The sequence below is a fragment of the Elaeis guineensis genome, chromosome 10, assembly GCF_000442705.2.
Source record: "Elaeis guineensis isolate ETL-2024a chromosome 10, EG11, whole genome shotgun sequence".
Lineage (NCBI taxonomy): Eukaryota > Viridiplantae > Streptophyta > Magnoliopsida > Arecales > Arecaceae > Elaeis > Elaeis guineensis.
Genome location: NC_026002.2, coordinates 47,455,488 through 47,475,044, shown reverse-complemented (window position 1 = coordinate 47,475,044; position 19,557 = coordinate 47,455,488).

Below are 19,557 nucleotides of genomic sequence, written 5' to 3'. Positions count from 1 at the left end.
GAATTATGATTTAAGATCTAATGACATTATATAAAATATGGAGGCATGGGTTAGCTCAAATTAGGTCCTTTTAATTAAGTTAGACCTAAGGTTAAAATCAAAAAATTAATTGACATGTAGAGAAATTGATTAAATATAATCAAATATTGAATTAGATTAATTAGGATTTTTCTAATACAATAGTTGTAGATGATCAAGTTTATGTCTTTGATTAGATCAAATGGATCTTGATTGTGTTAGATGTGTGCCCTAGAAGCCAATCTTGGTTGACACATACTTTTTTTTAGGACATATTTTATACTTGTTGGGTGTTTAAAATCAATCATGTCTTATGTGTCCATGATTTATCTTAAAAATTAATAAAGATAATTTTGTATATTCTCAAGATGTTAAAAATTTGAGACATACATCATTAGTGGTTAATTTTTAAATACTCTCGATCGAAGGATCGTCACAGAGGATAGTGATCAATCCATTCGAGATCGATGCATAGATCACCTTTCTTAGGGCAGATGAGTCTCGAGTTTGTGATGTAGAGACACTGGGGTGAGTGTGTGGTTGTTAGAAAATAACTTGCACGGAGCATGACCAACATGAGAAACCACTTGTATATCTACTTACTCATCAGTGGTTTTTCTCGATGCTGCAGTGGTGTGACTGGTCCTTTAACTACGGTGTGTTGGCTATTCACAGTGAGACTACTTAGTTTGACTGTATGTTTTCTTAGTCCCTAGCCTTTCGGATCCTTGCTGTATATGTTAGCTATTGTAGGTTCAGATTCACTATTTGGAGTAAAATATGTCAAGATGGAATCTATCGATCTTGATAAAAAAGAAGAAGTCTATGTAATTCATAAGACTAAGCTTAGAAAATTTCTGATCAGAATAAGTGTGAATAATAAAAAAGAGTTTTCATGATGAAGTCGAGTCCAGCCAATCTAGCATATGACTGATGATGGCATTTAACGAGTTCTCCATGACCTCCGTCAAGTCAGGACTCTTGATAGAGGGATTGTATCACACGATAATTACACCTAGGGATTTACTTTTCTATTCTATTGGGTTACCACTAGATATTATTAGATGTCACTAGTGGATCATGAAAACTCACAAAGATTATTTTTGGATCAACAATCTTTGTTGAAGTGAGTTGGAATCATTTTTTAGCCCATCAAAAAGAGTTTCGATGATACTGTGATAGAGATCATGGTATGTCTTACTACCAGACAGAATAGAACCTGAGAGGTCACATACAAAAGGAGTTTAACTTGATCAATAGTTTGGATCATATTCGAATTACCAATCAGATTGATAATTTAAATTTTAGAAACTGCTAATTTGTAAGCATTAAATTTTGGCTGCTACTAATTGTTAGCGTAGGGACCTAATTACAAATGTTGTAATTTTTTTGAGACTGATTAAATTATGAATTAAGTCTTAATTAATTTAAATTAAATTTAATTTAATTATATTTAATTTAATTTAATATTAATTAGGTTTAATTATCCAAATTAGATTTGAATTTAGGCCTAATTGGATCAGGCTTGACAACCTTTTGAATTCGGCTCGTTTCAGACTCCGATTTGAACCTGATTGAGGCCCTATTTGAACCAGATGAATCATGACATGAAGAGCTTAAGGTTTTTAAAACTCTCTCTCCAAAAATCATGCCAAAAAAAGAAGTGGGGTATTATTTTCACATCCTTTTCTTCTCACGCGTGTGAAAGGAGAGGGGGTGCTAATAGTTGGCGCCCCATCTTATTTGGAACTCTTTTTTATCCAAATTTTTTTTATTTATATTTGATTCAAAATAAGATAGAAATCTATCTGATTGGGATATGAAAGTATTTTTTTTGTGTGACAAAAAAATTAGAGAAATGAGGGCGTGCGCTAATGTTGGCGTGAGACATCTCTCCTTCTTTCTTCCCTTATCTCAATGCATCTCATCCATTCTTTTTGTTTTGGATGCCCAAGATTAAATGAGATTTGATCTATTAAGGTGTTAAGAAGGGTTTGGAACATGGGAGATCTGGTTGGGGCGACAAAAATAAAAGGAGGAGAGGAGAGGAGCATGAGATTTGAAGAACGTCTTCTTTCTTACATCAAATCTTTCTTCCCAATGCCTCTTCCTCCCTTCTCCCCTTCATCTAATGCCCAGATCTAATGGTGATTAGATCTAAAAGAGATAGAAGAAGAGAAGAAGAAGGGTTTTTTTTCTCTTTTTGGTGATCTAGTTCAGATCCCGTCGAATCTGCGCGAAAGAGTTCGCGCAACGATCTTCTTCTTCAAGATCTAGAAAAAGAGATCTAGATCCAAAGATGAGGAGTGAGATCTACAAAGTGCTAGCACACCGATAATCTTGATGCTTCGATCAGGTGGCTCCATGTGGATACCAGTAGAGGTCGAGCACGTGCGTGGCTACTATCAGAACCCGGGACATCCATAGGATCCGAGGTATGGAGATCTGATCTCCATTTATTTTTTCTAATGGTTTGTTTTTCTTTTTCAGATTTTAGATCATGATTATTTGTTTGTATCAAGATCTTTACTATAATTTTTAGGTGAGATATGATACATAGATAAATTATAATTATTTTAATTTATTTACTTTTACTGTATAGATATCTAGAAAAAATTTTAAACTACATCTACGAAATCATAGCGATTTTCTAACAGTGATATCAGAGCATAGGTTCTGATACAAACATGAAACCCCCTCAGATCTAATATCTGATTTATAAAATTTAGATCTAAAGGTTAATTTGTTGATCTATATCATTCTGAAATAAGGTTGCCCTGGTATAATCCTGTTATGCCGAACGGTTGTCCTACAATGATATAGAACATTGATTAAGATTAGATCTAATTTTTTTACATGCTGTAATATGATTACAAAATTATTTTAGGTTTGAAATTATTTTAGATCTAAAATAAATCATGAGTTATTCAGATCTGAAATTAGTTTTAGATCTAAAAATTTTAGTTAGGGTGTAATTTGGATCTAGTATGTTTGCTAAAATTTTTCTTACAGGCATAGATTCAAATTTATGGTTTATATGTTTGACATGTGAAAGATATTTTGATCTAATTTTTAATTGATTACATATGTGATATGTTAGATTAAATTCATAGTAGCTTACTAATCGAATTGGGATAGTCCCCATGGCTGTCTGGTCATAAGATGCTGAAGGGATCAAAGTCCCTCTCTTGCCCATTCGATGGGTTCTCTTTTATGATGTATAGGGGTGCTGACTGTGATATTTTCTATGAAGAAGAACAACGAACAAAAAATTGTATGTGTGATAATTTTAATTTAAATCAGATTATGCATGTATTTTTATATATTTTAGATCATAAAATATTATATTTGATATATTGTTTGACATCTGATTTAAAACTTAATTTCTATAAAATCCTAGATCTAAAATCTTAGACTTGTTTGCATGAGAGCATGAAACTATGACTGGTATGCCTGTGGAGTCGACTCAATTCTCCATTGGGTCGACATGAGTGCTTGGTGGGTTGACTCATTTTTGTTAGAGTCGACTCAAGATCTTGATAGGTCAGCTCATTTACTGATGGGCCAACTCAATTGTGTAGGCTAGGTCTATAGATTTATGTTTATCTCAGTGTGTGCCGACTCATTGTGATAAGTCGATTCATATATCAGGGTGAATCGACTCAATTCTGCAAACAGTAATATTGTATGAGATACAATATAAATGATTTAGATTAAAAAATATTTCGAGATCTAAATCCAAACCTATATACATAATGCATTTAATTAAGAATTAATATTTGAAATTATAAGATCTAAAATTATAAATTTAAGGTCTAAATTTTAATGCATAAAACATGGACTTTCATGTATGGGTTGAACAAATTAGGTTTAGAGACTAAACTATAACTAGGGTTATTAATTAGATCAGGTTAGAACCCTTTTCGATTTTGAGTAGTTGATCGAATCTAATCAAAAATTGATTGGGATTAGGTCAAAGGGGCTCAAAATTGAATTTAGTTGTAGTTGGTCAAATTAATTCACATGTGATGTGAATTGATTAAGTCAAGATTGAATTTGGCTCAGCAATTCGAGCCCAGATCTATAGGTTAACCTAATTAATTCTAATCAACCAATTTGATGTCTAAGATAAGTATTAGATGGTGGTTATTTAATTGGTTCTATTGTCTGACCTGACTAATTTGTTGGTATTTAAGAAAAGCAATGGGAGGACCCCCACTCATCTTTATTTACCTGGCCATCTTAGGAGATTATGTTTTGTATTAGGTTACTTGTTGACCCGAGTTCACCCATGCCGACTAGATTGGTCAAACATGAAATGTGCTGACCCAAACCATATTAGTCATTACATCAAATGTATGTGACTAATTAGAAGAGATCTGAATCCAAATATCCTCACTAAATATTAAGTCTAATGGTCTTCCACCATTGTAGAGATGCGGATGCCTTTTCTGGCATTGATCATTCTCGACTGGTTACAGTGGCTCGGTTGCATCAAAAAGGTACAACCACTCTATTGGCATTAGATATCCTAGGGTAAAGATGGGTTTGGGCCCAATAACTGTTAAGTGAGAGACCCAATGACGGTTTTGCACTCACTAGTGAATGGTGGATCAGACTTAATTAAGAAATATGTCAATAACTATTAGGTGAGGCCACAGGATCTAGAGATCAAGTCGCTGCAATATGCTTGGAGAAGCATCTGGATAAAGAGTTATCATGCATTGATATACGTGTCATCAATAACTATTAGGTGAGGTGCCATACATCGATGGGACCGCAGCATCTACTAGAACCACTTATCACGTTAGGATTTCTATTTCTCCACCTGAGGAGTGTGAGAGACTCAAAAAATTAGTGAGAGCCTTTTGTTTATTTTTAAAGTCTCTAGAACAAATTATTATAAGTACAATCATCTAATTAAATCTTTACTCTCTATAACCAAGTCTTCTACTTCCAATACTCTAGCTCGAATCCTAGATATCAACCACTTAATCAAAATCAATAACATATTCTGGCTCAAAAATCTAAAAATACTTCTTAGCTTTTAGAAATTAAGTCATAATTTTTTATCAGATTAATCCAATGTCATCAGCTCATCCAATCCATAGTCAATGATCTATACTTGACAAATGGTTGGATATTGATAATTAGGTTAAGTGCTATAAATTGGACTTCGTAGTTGATGAAATCCAATATATGCATAAGGATATGTAGATTTCCAATGATATGCTGATTCATCTGCAATATTTATAAGATGATCAGAGTCGCACAGTGCATGAGATGCATGATGGGCAGTTTGTCTATGATCGATAATCAAAGACATTGAAGAGCTTGAAAGGCTCAATATAACCATGCATAAGAAATTACTAATAGATTTGATCTTGTAATTTCTGATTCATACGGATAGTTTATGAAACTATTATATGAATAAATATTATAGCACCTTAACTGAATTGATCAATATGCTGATAACTAAGGAACCTTGAAAAGTTCAGAGATACATACCTAGAGAACCTAAAGAAACAATAACACACCTTTGGAAGGTATGTCAAATTGTTCAAAATTGATCTTTTGATTTTTTTCTTTTTCATTAAACTCTAGTGCATATTATGCACTTTAATATAAGGTCTAAAGAAGAAAGAGGATTGAGAAAAGGTGAAGTGACTCTTTTGAGTCAGCAATGGTGCAAAAGTTGCACTCGATCGTGGGCACCTAATCTCAGTGATTATCATTTGAATTTAATTTTTTATCATTTGCATGGTGATGCATTTGTAAAAATTATTTGAGTAAATAGTGAATGCCATTGGGTCTAAGAGATCCAAAACCAAATAACCTAAAGTATACAAATGGTTCTTTTGCTAGATCATGTATGAGAAGAGATGATTTGCCGACTGAAGAAAATGAGCCTTTTGGGCTCATTGACTATTAAGTCATATCTAGTCTGTGAATCATCTCTTTAAAAATTAATGATCAAGCTATCCTTTATGGGTTAAAAGAATAGGACCACTGAAATACTTATCCTAGTACACATATGATATGTAGGGCCCATTTGATGAGTCAGACTATGACTCATTTGATGAGTCAGACTAGAAGGTTATCACTACTTCATTATCTTTACTGATAAGCAGTCATGGTATAGGTATATGTATATGAGATATAAATCTGAAAGATTTTAAAAAGTTTAAAAAATTAAGATATGAAGTAGAAAAGATAAATCAAAAAATTTTTGAAGGTACTTCGATCAGATCAAGGATGCAATACCAAATAGAGAATTTATCGATTATCTAAAGAGAATGACATAATTTCATAATGAAATTCTCCTCGTACACCTTAGCTCAATGGTGTATATGTGAGGAGCGATGGCACTGTATGAGATATGATCTGATCCATCATGAATATCACTAATTTAACTATTATTTCTTTAGGAACAAGATTTAATTTTTGAAATTTAAATTAGGTTTTCTCTAAAGTTGGTTTCACCACACCATATGAGATATGAATTGGTGGACAAGTTAGAGGAAAGGTCTGTGAAGAGCTCATTTATAAGGTATCCCAAAAGGGTTTGGGATGCCACTTTTTCTTCATAATGGTTCATAATGTGATTGTGAGCAATCATACTATTTTCTTAGAAATAATGGGAGGATGAACTCAAGAAAAAATTTTTAGAGAACAACGAATCACAGGACCTATACAACCTATTTAAGATGAGCCAATATATGTATTATTTTTTTCAACTCGTAGATCTAGTAGGATCTCCCATCCTTTAGAAAGATACTTGGTATTCTTAAAAATGATTCACAGAAAGTGTTTCTCAAGGGAGATTGGGAACATAGGGATGATCCCAAAATCCTACAATGATGTGATATGAGGAATCATGTAATTATATGAATATCAATGGGAGGATCCCATACTGACATCAGTTATGATGTGGTTATATATAGAATTTGCTTTTCAAAGATTTAGGTCAAATATTTTAAAAATAAAAGGTCTTTAGAAATAGATCCTGAAAGAATGTTTGATTTTCATAGACAAGTACATAGAAGAGGTACTGAAAGAGATCAGCATTGAAACCTCCAAGAGAGATCCATTATCCTCTTAGGCATGGATGTATGCCATGCTATGTACTCGACTTGGTATATCTTGCTATGAAAGTCAGGAGCAAATATTAGTCGAATCCAGGCTGGGAGCATTGGATTGCTGTGAAAATATCCCTAGGTATTTGAGAAGCACTAAGGGGCTATTTCTTGTCTTTGAAGAAGGGTTAGAGCTAAGAGTGAGAGGATACACTGATGTTGATGGTAGAATATCTACATCAGCATGTATTCTTGAGTTGTATTGGTTCGGTATGCTGAAAAGATTTCAGGCAATTGACTAATGGAAGCTGAATATGCTATAGATGTGCATGATGCATTTTAGTTCTTATGATAATTACAGAACTAGATGTCATATCATTGGATGCTATGATATTGTACTGCAAAGATAATGATCTATAGCCCTTGCTAAGGAGCCAAGGTCTCACTAGAAGTCTATGCACATAGAGCAAGGACATACGCAATTACCTCAAGTAGAAATACGTGGAGATAAGGAGAGTAAACTCCACATAGAATGTGGTAGGCCCAAGTCACTTAGCCAGCTAAACACTGAAGCCTATCTTCAGAAGATGGGGCTCTGTATATGGCAGAATGATTTTAATGTAAGTGGGAGTTTGTTAGATGTGTGCCCTAGAAGCCAATCTTGACTGACACATACTTTTCTCTAGAACATATTTTGTACTTGTTGAGCAGTGTTTAAAACTAATCATGTCTTATATATGCATGATTTATCTTAGAAATTAATAAAGATGATTTTGTATATTCTCAAGATATTAAGAATTTGAGACATACATCATTAGTGGTTAATTTCTAAATATTCCTGATCAAAAGATCATCACAGAGGATAGTAATCAATCCATTCGAGATGGTGCACAGATTACCTCCCTTAGGACAGATGAGTCTCGAGTCTGCAGTGTAGAGACACTGGAGAGAGAGTGTATGTGGTTGTTAGAGAATAACTTGCACTGAGTGTGACCAACATGAGAAACCACTTGGATATCTACTCACTCATCAGTGATTTTTCTCGATGCTGCAGTGGTGTAACTGGTCCTTTGACCTATGGTGTGTTGGCTATTCACAGAAAGGTTACTTAGTTTGACTGCATGTTCTCTTGGTCCCTTGCCATTCGGATCTTTACTGTGTATGTTGGCTATTGTAGGTTCAGATTCACTGTTTGGAGTAGGATGTACCTAGATAGAATCTATCGATCTTGATAGAAAAGGAGAAGTCCTATGCAATTCGTAAGACTGAGTTCAGAAAATTTTTGGTTAGAGTAAGTGTGAATACTGAAAAAAAAATTTTACGAGATTCATAAATGAACTCGAGTCAAGCCAATCTAGCATATGACTGACGATGGGGTTTGATGAGTTCTCCATGACCTCCATCAAGTCGGAACTCTCGATAGAGAGATTGTATCACAGGATAACTACACCTAGGGATTTATTTTTCTATTCTACTGGGTTGCCACTATATATTGTTAGATGTCACTGGTAGATCGTGAGAACTCACTAAGATCATTTTCGGATCAATGATTTTTATTGAAGTAAGTTAGAATCATTTCAGCTCATCAAAAAAAGTTTTGATGATACTGTGATAGAGATCACAATATATTTTACTATCAGATAAAATAAAATTTGAGAGATCACACACAAAAGAGCTTGATCTGATCAATGACTTGGATCATATTCAAATTATCAATCAGATTGATAATTTGAATTTTAAAAACTATTAATTTGTAAGTATTACAATTTTGGTAGCTGCTAATTGTTAGCACAAGGACTTAAGAATAAATATTATAATATTTTTAAGATTGATTAAATTATAAATTAAATTTTAATTATTTTAAATTATATTTAATTTAATTAAACTTAATTTAATATTAATTAGGTTTAATTATCCAAATCAGATTTGGATTTCAGGCCTAATTGGATCAGGCTTGACAGCCTTTTCGAATTCGGCTCATTTCGGACTTGATTTGAACCTGATTGAAGTCCTATTTGAATTAGATGAACTATGACTCAGAGATCCCAAGCTCTCTAAGACTCTCTCTCTCTAAAAATTACACCAAAAAGAAAAGTGGGGTATTATTTTTCATATCCTTTTCTTCTTGCATGTGTGAAAGGAGAGGGGGCACCACCCCACCTTTTCTGGAACTCTTTTTCATCCAATTTTTTTTTTGTTTGAATTTGATTCAAAATAAGATAGAAATCTCTCTAATTGGAGCATGAAAGTATTTTTTTGTGTGATAAAAAAATTAGAGAAAGGAGGGCATGCACTAATTGTTGGCGTGAGACATCTCTCCTTCTTTCTTCCCTTATCTCAACGCATCTTATCCATTCTTTTTGTCTTGGATGCCAAGATTAAATGAGATTTGATCTATTAAGGTGTTAAGAAGGGTTTGGGGCATGAGAGATCTAGTTGGAGCAATAAAAATAATAGGAGGAGAGGAGACGTGCGTGAGATATGAAGAACGTCTGCTTTCTTACATCAAACCTTCCTTCCCAATGCCTCTTTCTTCTTTTTCCCCTTCATCCAACATCCAAATCTGATGGTAATTAGATCTAAAAGAGAGAGAAGAAGAAAGATTCTTTTTCTCTTCATGGTGATCTAGTTTAGATCCCACGGATCTGTGCGAAAGAGTTCATGCAGTGATCTTGTTTTTCAAGATCTAGAAAAAGAGATCTAGATCCAAGGATGAGAAGCGAGATCTACAAGGTACTAGCACACTGATGATCTCTGTGTTAGATGTGTGCCCTAGATGCCAGATCAGTTGACACATTCTTGTACAAATCTAAGGGCAAATTTATAATTTTGATTATAAATGAATAAAAGGGTTATTCTTCTATCACATTATGTACATTGTGTTTGTGATACATCTTTTGAGTTAGTGAAAATATAAATTTATATTTTTAAGAGTTAAAAATTTAAGGCATGAATTTACATAACTAACTCATAAACAGCTCCTGACCATAAGATCATCACGAGGATGGTGATCGATCCAAAAGGTTGGTGTACGATCGCTTTCTTAGGATAGATATGTCTTGAGTCTACGGTGTGGAGATACCAGAGTGAGAGTATAGGTATTCATTGAGAATGAGAGTACTGAGCGTGACCACTTCGAGCAATCATAAGGAAGTTTACCTTCTCGTCAATGACTAGCTCGATGCTGTAGTTGTGTGTCTAGTTCTTTGACCTAAGGTGCATCGACAGTTCACCTTGAGTGTGTTATAGTTTGACTACATCATAATTCGATCTCTTAGCCATTCGGAATCCTGTGGTGTATGTTGGCTGTAGCATGTTCATTGTAGGAACCAGATCGCACCAAGATGGGATCTATCAACCTCGGTAGATGAGAAAAGTAGTCCTATGGTGATCGAAAGATCGAGTCCTTAAGCCCATGGCCATGGTATAGTAAAATAATAGAAAAAGAGTTTTTCATTAGAGTTTCACATCAGACTCGGATCGATCGATTAATTCATATGACTGATGTTGGGTTTGACGAGTTCACCTTAACCTTAATTCAGTCGGGACTCATGATAGAGGAACTCAATCACACAGGTAGCTATATCGAGAGGTTCCTTTTCAGTTTTGATGGGTTTCCACCATATACTGCTAGGTGTCACTGATGGATTTTGAGAGCAATTAGAATGATCTTGATGATCGATCATTCTAATTGTCTGAATTAGAAGAGTTCTGATCCATCGAAAGGAGTTTCGATGATGTCGATGATGAGATCACGACATATCTCATTACCATATAGAATTGAACCTAACTGGATCACACAAACAAGGATTAAGATCTGGATGTCATCAATTGGGCTAACTCAATTGATTTGGATTAGATCCAATTAGGTTCAAGAAAATCATGCTAGCACATGATTGAGCCTAACTTTCTCCTTGTGTAATCTTTTCTATCTCTACTGAGCCAAATATGATTTGACTCACCCAGAGAACCTTAGAAAGGTTTTTCTCAGTCTAAATGAAGCTTGTCCAGCTCAAAAAAGACTTGTCTTAATTAATGAGATGAATTTAAGACAACACCTGCTTATTTCTAGCACCTGCTAATTTCATTTTAGGACATCTGTCAAAAGTTGACATATGGGTCTTAAACTGAAGAGGGCTTATTGGAGGATTTTTGTGGAGTGTCCACATGCCTAAACCCAATCAAATTGGGTGCCATAATCAGGTTATGGCATGAGCCCAATTGGATTTAAGTGGGCGCCCCAAATGGATAAGAAACAAAGAGTCCTAATAAACTTGGATACTTTGGCGTCACCTTGATTGAGCTTATCCATTGTTGGTGCCAACTTAGGAGAGAGGGTGGGGTTCTTATTTTATGTGATCAGATGATATCACTCCACCAATCAAAATTTTTTTGGAATTTATTGGAATTTTTTGATTGGTTGAATGATGTGGCACTGCGCAGCATACAGGGTCTATATAAACCCTGCTGCACCTAGGGTTTCATGAAAGAAAATATTTTATGCACAGAACCCAATAGCTGCCACCCCCAACCCTCTTCTCTACATCCTCCCTTCTCTCCTTCCTCCCCTCTTCATGTCCAAAAAGTTGGACGTCCATCTGGCAAAGATCTAAGGCATGGTGACGCTTGGAACAGAAGGCTGCAGGACATCTTCGATAGGCTGCTGCTCCAACTTCAGAAGGACTTCTGAAGCACTTCCTAATCAGATTTAGATATGATTTTTGGAGCATAGATTTGTGAGGAGAAGATGTTCTAGATCCTGCTTAAGTAGATATCGGTAGAGGCCAGGTGCTTGTGTGGCTACATCAGAACCTCAGGCTGTGCAAAGATCATCTACAAGGTAATCAGATTACCCTTGAGGTATTTCTTCTTTTATCATAGTTTTAGATTTAATTTTAGATTTTAAATATTAGATAATAAAATTAGATCAAGAGAATTAGATCTAAAATATATAGGATAATTTTTTTTTAAAATTATTCCACCCCAGATTTGATGAAATCTAGAAGATCCTACGTGGAGAAAACGTTTCTCCTCCTTCAAGTGGTATCAGAACCAGGTTGTTGACTCTATTTCAGATCTAATTTAGATCTAATTTTAATTTTTATTTATTTGATATTAAAAATTTTAGATGTCACATCAGATATGATAGGATCTGAAATCAAAATATTTAAAATTAAATCTAAGAAGATCTAACATACATAAGATGCATGACTAGACTAGGATTAATTGAATCCATGAATGATCTTAAGTTTTATATTTTAATGAGATAAAAATATGAATTAAATATAATTTATTTTCTATTTTTTTGATGTTATAATTATTATAATCAGATCAAAAAATAGAAAATAAAATTTTAATTATTTCATAAAATTGATCTGTTGCATGCCTAGACTAGTTGTAGAATTGTTCTAGTAACTTGTCTAGAATAGTTTTTCTTTTGAATAGTTCAATTTAAATTCTATTTTAAAGATATTACATATGATATATTGTTGGAAAATGTGTCCCAAAAAGCCAATCGTCAAGCTGTTGACGGTTGAGCAACCAAGTATTGTAATTGATTTGTTAATAAATAAAATATATTTGGAATTTTCATCATAAGCTTTCATCTTCTAATGAACTCCGTTGTTATGATGAAGTTCTTAGGACTATTTAGATTCGATAAAGAGAGGATTTATCGATTAGTCCTTAAAACTGTTCACAACCAAATGATAGGCTGTTAATAAGGACGACAACTTCTATCGAGCATAGGTCGCTGTAGGCCATATGGGTTGGTTGTCCTCTTAACCAAAGAGTGTGGAGACACTGGTATGGCATACAGGTGAGATGTAAGGATACATCGTCATTGAACGTGACCAACTCCAGAGTATTCTGCTGTCGAGAATGTATCTGATGGGATATAGGTATAAGTGTCCCTTAGACTTGAGATCGCCTCAGTGACTTGCAAGCAACTCACTGTGCTTTGGTACTGGACTACCTGAATTTTTAATTCAGAGATGGAAGGTTTCTGGGCACAGTCAAGTACTTGCAAAGTCAGAGTATGATCGAGATGGGATTGACCACTCCAAGAGTTGGAGAAGAATGAGTCACTGTATTTCAATTTAGCAAAACCTTGGCCAGGGTAATCCATCAGATGGATTTGATATTTTGAAATACAATGTGGACAACCATATCAGAGTTGACAGTTGAACTCTGGGGTGTCCTATGATCATTTTGGTCAAGGGGATGAATTATATGAAAACTATATCTGCATGGGTTCTAAGGATGCTGTTCTACACATTCGACCTATCCGATCATCGGGTACCATTGCTAGATGGTCACTTCGATTGGTATAGGAATTTATTCCTATACTACCGACTTAAGTTCGGACCTATGAAGTCACACACATTAGAGTTCATGATCCGATCGGATGGTTGATCAACGATTAAGAATCGTTCTAGGGTTAGATGATCAATACGATTGATATTTAACCCAGTGCAAGTGTTGCAGGAGGATCGATTAGCAATTCGATTGCTAATTGGCTTAATTTAATTAAGCCAATGGGCTGAGATTAAGTCTAATTAAATATGATTTAATTAAATTTAGTTTGGGCTTGATTGGATCAAGTCCAATTGGTTTATTGGATAAGCCAAGTGCAAGGAAAAACTAGTCCTAGTTCAACTAGGACTTGGGTCAATCTAATTTCTAATTTGATTAGAAAATTAAATCAGATTTAAATCCAATTTAATCTGATTAAATTAAGTTTTTAATTAGATTAAGACATATTTTAATTGGGTTGATCTAATTTTGATTTGATTTGATTTGGGAAATCAAATTAAAACAAGTCATAAGACAGAATCCTAGTAAGACTAGGATTCCACCTTGCGCCACATAAGCCTTCTCCACGCCCTCTCTCTTAATTCAATACCAATCTCCACTTATTTTGTGTGACAAAAGCCCTCTCCCAGATCTCTCCCACATTCACAAAAGGTCTCTTCTCTTCTTTCTTACATGGAAGGTGTTTTGGATCAAATCTAAAAGGAATAAGTTTGGATTTCGAATTCTATGAGATAGAGTTTTAGAAATTCAAAACTCTTTCAATTTTGCACCGAATTTATCCAAATTTTTTTTGGAATTTTTGTGGCTTTTAGGGTTTACATTATGAACCCTTTGCTAGTGATATATGTACGAAAATATGGAGGAGGTGTTCAAGAGTTGGGCATCCCTTAACTTGCCATGTTTGGATAAGCCTTGACTAGGTGTTTGACCTAGACAAGGACTCTATCATATCTATCTATATAAGATGAGTTTCTTCATAAAATTTTAGAAAAAGATGTATATTTGAGAGACCTTTCTTCCATCCAAAAATCAGTGAGAAATACCTTTGGGTCGTGGAGATATAAAAGATACAAGTTTGGGTGTCTAGAGAGAAAAACGTGAAGAAGAAGAGGGTCTTCTTCTAGGGTTTTTATTTTCTTATCTTTCCTCCTTCCATCTTGAGTTTCCTGAGAGCGTCTTAGATCTGAAACTCCTCCTTCTACTTTCCATCTTTGGAAGAGTCCAAATCAAGAAGAAGGAGGCACCTGATCAACCATCAAAGAAGGATCAGCGCAGTACTAGCATGCTGTGCTGATTTCCTGAAGCAGGACTTCTGATCGAGATTCGTGGGCTCGTGTGGACGACTCCTAGAGGTCGGATGCATGTGCGGCTTGCAACATCATCCTTAAGCCTGGATCAGCAAGGTTAGAGCATCTAACTTGCAAGGTAATAGATCTGATCTATTGTTTAATACATACATTAGATGTGGTATAAAAACATGTTGATATGATCAACATATAGTTCATGCTATATTTATATATTTTAATTTTTGATTTAATTTCATGTAATAATCATGTAATAGGATCTTAGATCTAGGGATTCTCTGATTTTAAAAAATAAATTTTGATTTATTTTAGTCTTCCGCTGTATGATATTGAAAAAGTTTCAAGATCTAATCCTGAAATCCTAGATCTGGTTCCTACATATATTAGATCTGAAAGCATATTAATTAGATTGATTTTTGATATATGAGATGTATGCAAAGTATGTATTAGTTAGATCTTAAATTATATATGTGATATGTTAATTTAGATCTAACTAGTTTTGTAATTAAATTTATATTTCTGATTAAGATATTTCTCATGGCCGTCCGGTCATAAGAACAAAGTAAGATTTTAAGACCCTCTCTTCCCATTCAATGGGGTGTTCATATGATATGTAGGGGTGCCGCACGTTCATCCTTAATCAGAAATCAAAACTTACTTTTCTACAAAATCCTAGATCCTGAAATCCTAGGATTTATTTTACATGTTTTATTTATGAACCCAAACTTAATTAATGAATTAATCTTATAAAATTAAGTTAGGTCTAAAATTAAAAATTTTAGATCTAAGATTTTTTCATAAAATTGGGTTCAGACTTGGGTAGCTCAATTAGGTCTAGCGGTTGATCAAATCGAATTAAGAGTTGGTTAGGTGGGATCATGAAAGCTAATAATTGACCAGTCTAATAGGATTAAGTCTGGGTCAAGGTCGAATCATATTTAGATGTGACTTAATCAAGTTAAGACCTAATTTGGCTCAGTGGTTAGAGCCTGGATTGTAGGCTAATCCAATTAGTTCTGGTTCGATAATTTGATGTCTAAGATAAGTTGGGCAGATGTGTCCGACTGATTTTTAATTGGGAGCTACTCGACTCGAATGCGTTCTTGTCGAGTTAATAGCATATCCCTCCCACCGGTCTCACTTACCTGGCCATATGTGTCAACTCAGTTCTGATTAGAGGTGGCTAACAATTCGAGCTAACCCATGCCACTAGGTTAGTCATAATTGTTATGACTATGTCAAGTAAAGTTTAATGAGACCTAAATAAATCTTTCTAAGAAAATATTAAGTCTAGGTCTTCCACCATTGTGGATGTGCAGGCCCTTCTCGGGGTTGATTGTTCTCAGCGGGTTACAGTGGCTCAGTTGCACCGGAAAGATGCAACCATGTCCATTAGGCATTGGATGCTATGGCTTAGACGATGGGTTGGGCTCAATATTCTGGATACGGTGAGGGACCCAATCAGAAATCTAGTTCATGCAAATGGTGGGTGTGACTTAACTAAGGATTGGAGCAATATCTCGGACACGGTGAGCTTCATGAATTAGAGACCAAGATTTGGATGCACCATGATTAGATAATCATTGGACAAGAGTTGTCCACTCATCGGTTGACCCATCACCAATAACTGTTAGGTGAGGTACTGAGCCAGTCGGTGAGACCGCACCACCCACTAAAAATCACTGATCACGGAGATTTTCACATCTCTACCAAGGGAGTGTAGGGATCTGAGAAAATAGTGAGAGCCTAATTTATTTAAAAATAAAAATCCTAAACAAATTGGATGAGTCTGATTACAAAATCTAACTAGAAACTTTTGACTCTCTACAGGAAATATGTCTGCCTCAAACCCTCTGACCAAAATTTTAGACACCAATAGACTGACTGGACCCAATTTCAAGGACTGATTGAAGAACTACAGAATTATTCTGAGTTTTAAAAAATTGACTCATGTCTTGGATCAGGACCCACCTGCCATACCAGCACGTCCGACTGCTGAACGGAGAGCGTCTCTGAAAAAGTGGATGGATGATGATAGCAAAGCAAGGTACTACATATTGGGTGCAATGTCTGATGACTTGCAGCACCAACATGAGAATATTTTGACTACCTACCAAATGTTGGCTCACCTGCAAGAGTTGTTTGGTGAACAGAGTCACACGGCCATGTATCAAGTCTGTCAAAGACTTTTTAAGGCCAAGATGCATGATGGGCAGTTAGTCCAAGATCATTGTTTGACAATGATCAAGGATCTTGAGGAGCTTGAGAAGCTTGATATCATCTTAAACAAAAATTTTCAGATTGATGTGATCCTTCAGTCCTTGTCCGATGCATATGATTAGTTCATCATGAATTTTCATATGCATAAGATACAGTGTACCTTGGCCGAGTTAATGAACATACTGGTTCCGGCTGAGCTTTCCATGAAGGGTTCAAAAGGCTCAGTTCTTACTGTGGAGCGGACTTTCTCCAAGAGAAAGTCTTTTGGAAAGAAAAAAAAGTCTGCAAAGAAGCAAAAGATAGATAGCAAGAAGAAGAAGACAGAACCGAAGAAGAAGGCTGCTGATAAGGAAAAATATTTCCACTACCAATCAGACGGCCATTGGAAGCAAAACTATCCTCAGTACCTGGCAACCCTAAAGAATAAGAAGGATGGTCCTTTTGGAGGTATGCTCATTTTAGAATCTAATCTTACAGTTTCTTCTGCATCCAGTTAGGTGCTTGACTCTGGTTCTAGTGCTCATTTGTGCACTTCTATGCAGGATCTTGAGGAGAGCAGGAGGCTGAGGGATGGGAAGATGATCCTATGCATCGAGAATGGAGTAAGAGTTGCTGCTATGATCGTGGAAACCTACCCTCTGCGATTACCATTAGGATTAGATTTACTTCTTAGAGACTGTTATTATGTGCCTGCAGCAAACAGGAATTTAATTTTTGTTTCATGTTTAGCACAAGAAGGCTATGTGATTAGTTTTCATAAGGACCATTGTAATATTTTTTATGAAAATAATAAAGTTGCAGATGGTTTTCTTATTAACAGTCTCTATCAGTTACATATTGATGTATCTGTATTTAATATTGAGCAAAATATGAATACCATAGGAATTAAAAGGCCTAGAGATAGTCTAAATGATAGGTATCTGTGGCACCTAAGGCTAGATCATATAGCGAAAGACAGGGTTAACAAATTGGAGAAATTCGAGCTATTGAGTCCGTTGACTTTCGAGTCATATCCAGTTTGTGAATCATGCCTTCAAGGCAAAATGACCAAACTTTCTTTTGTGGGACATGGGGAAAGGGCCACAGACCTACTTGCCCTAGTGCATACGGATGTGTGCGGCCCATTTGATGTGCCAGCTAGAGGCAACTACATCTACTTCATTACCTTTATCGATGATATGTCTAGGTATGGATATGTGTTTCTAATGAAACACAAGTCTGAAGCTTTTGAAAGGTTCAAAGAATTCAGCATGAGGTAGAAAAATAAACAGGAAAGCCCATTAAGGTTCTTCGATCAGATCGAGGAGGTGAATACCTTAGTCGAGAGTTCCTAGACTATCTTAAGGACAATGGTATAGTCTCTCAATGGACTCCATCTGGAATGCCTCATCTCAACGAGATTTCAGAATGGAGAAATCAGATCCTATTAGATATGGTCCGTTCCATGATGAGCTTCACAGACCTCCCTGAGTTTCTTTGGGGATATTGTCTCATGATAGCAATTTATGTATTGAATAGGGTTCCCTCTAAAATTATTCCTACCACACCATATGAGATATGGCATGGTAAGAAGCCAAGTCTGAATCATCTCAGAATTTGGGGTTGTCTAGTTCATGTCAAGAGACAGCAGGCAAACAAGTTAGAGTTCAGGTCTTTTAAAGCTCGATTCATAGGATATCCTAAAGAGTCATTGGGATACTATTTCTATATTTCGAAAGATCATAATGTGATTGTGAGTCGAAATACTATTTTTTTTGAAAAATAGTTTATTCAAGATGGTGGCATCGAAAGAATAATTAAGCTCAAGGAGAATGTCTCTCAAGAGCAACGAGCTAAAGAACCTGAGGAACCAAATCAATCAGAACCAGTCCCGACACAACCTCTTCCACCTTGTAGATCGACTAGGGTTTCCCATCCTCCTGAAAGGTACTTAGGTACCATACAAGAGGAAGTAGAAAAAATATTCCTCATGGGAAATGGGGTTCATGGTGATGATCCCAAGACCTATGATGAGGTGATATCAGATATCGACTCTGAGAAATGGTTAGAGGCAATGAGATCAAAAATTGACTCGATGCACTCCAACCAAGTCTGGACCTTGGTAGATCCATCTGAAGGTATTGTACCTATTGGGTGTAAATGGATCTTCAAGAGAAAGATAGGTGCAGATGGGAATGTGAAGATATTCAAGGTTAGGCTCGTAGCAAAAGGTTATAGTTAGCGCGAAGGCATTGACTATTAGGATACCTTTTCGTCCGTAGCTATGCTAAAATCCATCCACACATTGCTTGCTGTTGCAGCCTATTTCGATTATGAAATATGGCAGATGGATGTGAAAATGACGTTCTTAAATGGACATCTTAAAGAAGATATTTATATGGAACAACCACTTGGTTTCATATCCAGTGATGATGATCACAAGATCTGCAAGCTGCAAAGGTCCATTTATGGACTTAAGCAAGCATCTCGGAGTTGGAATACTCATTTCAATGATGTCATCAAAATATTTGGTTTTATCAAGAATGAAGAGGAACCATGTGTGTTCAAAAAGGTCAGTGGGAGCGCAGTTGTCTTCCTCATACTGTATGTAGATGACATCCTCCTAATTGGAAATGGCATTCCTA